Genomic DNA, 4169 nt, shown 5'->3' on the forward strand with positions numbered 1-4169 from the left:
TGCTGTCTCCATGTTGTGAGCCATGAGAGAAGTTTGGATGGGCAATAATGCGCCATCATCCTTCCTCATGAGCTCGTTGTCCGCATCACTACTATGAGGTGACGGCAACGGTGTCGACTCATTGTAGTCGACAATGAGCGACGGATCAACATCCTCACTGTTAAAGTGGGATGGATCCTTTAGCCCTGTTAACGCGACAGCAGCAGTGACTGTCGGCGTTTCGACTAAGGCATTTGCCGCGGCCGGCGAATTAACGCGGCGCGTGCGCTTAGTGCGAGGTTGAGTGGGTGTCTTCGCAGACGACCCACCAACGTAGCCCCTTTTAGGTGGCACCTTTGGCGCCGTGTATGGAAACACATGCGCTAGAGTGATTGAGTAAACTAGCGGCGCGTAAAGCTGCTCGCAGTTCCTCTCTCCTCTTTGACGAATTCTAAAATGTAAATTCGTTCTTAAAGGGGTGATGGTGTAACGGGCTTCAGTTGTCCTAATGTTACACAGTCCCCGTTAAGTACACTTGGTGTACTTAAGGGGATGGTCAATTATTAAATAATAGTACTTAGATCCAGCACTCGGGTGTGGTGCACATTTGTGACCAACCCTTGTGTATGTGATGCACATGGGTGCATTCACATTAGGAGGGATGACGGCTAGCGTCATCCGTTACGCGAGGTATCTACAAAGATACGCTCGCAATACATATTAAGTGTTATCTATTGAGATGACATTTTAATTGGTAAAAATAGGTATTCAGATTGAATACGATTAAATATAAATCAGTCTGAAAACTACTTCCTACTTGGTAAGTGCGCAAGAGGAGCCGGATTACCGCTCCCGTGACGACACTTAACCAGAGTACTTAGTGTGTTGGGTGAGGTCGCTAACGCGCCCACCACAACTACCTCACTACGCAAGAAAAGCAGGTCTAACCGCTTCCTCGCTGTGCTAGGGTGTGTGCCTAAGTAGAGCGTGCCCCATTACGACGTGCCCGCCTACAACAATTAGCACCGTGCTTCGTCAATTATATTAGATTCTCGGTCGCAAGGGTGCGCAAATTTAATCGTCAAAAAAGGCGTTTCCACCCAGCGATCTCCATTTGCCCAACGCTCAAGCTCAGGTAATTTCTATCCCGTTATGAAAACAAAGTTTGCATAAACATGCACATATGTAGCACAAAGTCAAGGTAGACTCTTAACTCACTCTTTTGCAATGGATTAATTTGAGCAACATAGTGTCCGTACTATTCATCAGAAAGAGTGGTAGAACCATATATTATATAAATCGGTATAAAAGCTTGGTACCTGTTTGAAGTGCGGATTAGCAGTAGCAAGCTGCGAGTCTCCTCCTGTGAGCGTCTTAGATCATCGCTAAGCTTTTTAACGCTTCGCAGCGCCTCCTCGCTCTTCCAGAAACGCAAATCATATATTTCTTTTGTTCGCCACACCTCCGACATTTTAAAAATATCGGATAAAAGAAACAGCTGCTACAGCTAGAAATCAGGTCCGCGCCCCTAAAAGATAAAGCATGGATGAATTTATCGCTTCATGAATTGCTGTCACTCGATCAAGGCACGTCCAGAGCCCAAGCAACAAAATTTTGATGGTATAATTCTGGTTGCGAGCATGCGGCAGCTTCATGTGCCTTTAGTAAAAACTTGTCCGGGAATGGCGAACTATACGAACAAAAGAAATTCTTACTTTTAAAGTCTGCAGCAGAACAAAGCTTTTTAAGAACGCAAATTACATTCAAAGTTCTGGTTCTTTCATTGGCCTGCAGCGAGGACGATTAAATGTGGTGATGCATTATATGTAACGGGGTGTATCGTTACATGAAATTAACACTTAAAGGTTGTTAATTAATATATTATTTTCAAAGGTAGATAATATTGGGAGAATATTACTTTACGTAGTAATATTCGGAAAGCTGATCCTTTGGTAGATATAGGCCATTATATCTACTTGCTCCGCGGTCCAGTCAGTCCTGGACGCGCGCAAAGAGAGAGACATATAAGACTTTATTACATGTTTTGTGTTAGTTCATAGTTAGGTTAGTATTAAATAGATAAAAACAGAGGAACTTAATTATGTTTAAAACAGTTTACTTTTAACCCTCTTTAAAGCAAGTGTTTTAAAAAGAGTCTTCCTCTGCACGCACTAGTGTATGTGAAGTGACGTGAGGCACCATTCGCACTGAAGCAGTGCGAAGTGGACTTGTACTGAAGCGGTTCAAGTCGGCAGTGCCCCGTTACACCTGGTAGCACTTTAAAGTCCGTCCAAGGACCACAGTTCTATCATCTAACATGGACATGTTAGATGATAATGGAAATACGCATCACGTTTCGCGTGATAGCTACTCCTTTCTAAGTGACACAGAAAGGAGTGCGGTCGAACGAATGAGTTCGACCGTAGGGAATGATGCCATCTTGGCCATGCTGCCCGGTTTGGACAGAGATGCCCTCCGTTCAGCAATCGCAAAGTACATACAACATGAACTTGACGAGGCGAAGGTAGCCTTGCTTAATCAGCAAGGCTCTCAACAGGCAAAATGTTGAGGTTACAACAGGTACGGACCCCTGTACCTGGGATGACGCACACGCGTCGTCCCGAAACCTTAAAGATAGACATCTCTAAGTATAGCGGAGTCGAAGAAGACTCCCTCTTGAGATGGTTCGTCGAGTTGGACGATGCCATAAGGGCTCGTCACATCGTCGACGAGCAAATGCAAGTCGCATTCGCTCAATTCACCTAAGACATATGGTTCGCGCAACTTAAGGCCTAGTGCTCAAGGTTTGGCACGATTTGGCAGGTCGTGCCAAACCTTGAGCACTAGGCCTTAAGTTGCGCGAACCATATGTCTTAGGTCGCTTGAGGCTTCTAAAGCCCGGCACAAACAGACGTTTGAACCGCCTAGGGCTGAGTTCAGAGCTCGTTCAGACCTTCTGAAACTCAAGCAAGGCAAACGTGATGTTCACGCATATGCCCAGCAAATACGAGTCGTAGCGAGTTGTATCACTAACAACTCAGTTCATAAACACACGTTGATTACGGTGTTCATGCAAGGTCTTACGGATGGTCCCCTAAAGACCCACCTGTTCCGCTTGGAACTGGATACGCCTGAAGAAGCAATATACGTTGCAGAACAGGAGGACTTAAGCTTGAGACAGGCTCAAGCTAGTTCGTCATCGTATCATCCTCCAAGATGACACGAGTTAGGAGGTTCAGAACCTTTATCTCTCTTATGTCGAAAGCGAGAGGCCTCGCTTCACTCATGAGTGCAGTGCCCCACGCCCAGTACCGAGAGGTACTGAACGTAATTATGGACTGAGTGCCAAAAAGGGCAACGGTCGCGGGTCCGACGTTGTTGCGAAATCGCAGCAGCGAGGCGGACGCCAAAAAACGGTCGGGGTCAGAAGGGGCACAACGCTCTACGATCAAGCAACCTCAAGAGAATTTGCAAGTCTCTTGAAGAAAGTTGCTCCAGACACACAATCATTATGTGTCTCTGCACCTGGCGACGAGGTATCACTCATCACCTCTGAGTTAAAAGTGACAAATGATTTGTCACTTAGAGCCCTAGTGGATTGCGGATCGTCGAATAAACTTATTCGTCGCCAGTCGGTAGAGGGTCGTAGGCTCAAATATGTTGAGCGCGACATCCCTCAACGAGGATGAAGGTGCGTCTAGCGACAGGCGCACCGATAACAGTAATGAAATGCGTAGTGAAATTTCACTACACGTTAAAAGATATACAGTACGATGATGATTTCATCGTACTGGATTGAATGACAAATTTGATGTCATCCTAGGTTTACCTTGGCTCAGAAAATGTGAGCCAAGAATCGGCTGGCAGCACGGGCTGCCGAGGGATTAATCCTTCGGGATGCTGAAGTCTAGTTACTTGAGCATTATCTTTTTGAGAACATATCTCCTCAGGTACGTGGGAACTTATTCCCTTAACTTCTTCCGACTGAGTAGGCGCTCATACTCCTGATCTGTATGCACCTCCGAAGTTAACTTAGGAGATAACTCAGTTACTAACCCTAGAACCTAAACGTTTCTTGAGAGATCTGCATAGTGGTAGAGTCAACCAGATCTGCGTGCTCGTCACAGAGGACAAATCCGTAACCGACATTCGGTCAGCGGTAATTTTTGCAGAGAACGAACGAATTCTCA

The sequence above is a fragment of the Bremia lactucae genome, linkage group LG10 (genome assembly GCF_004359215.1).
Source record: "Bremia lactucae strain SF5 linkage group LG10, whole genome shotgun sequence".
In the NCBI taxonomy this organism is placed as follows: domain Eukaryota; phylum Oomycota; class Peronosporomycetes; order Peronosporales; family Peronosporaceae; genus Bremia; species Bremia lactucae.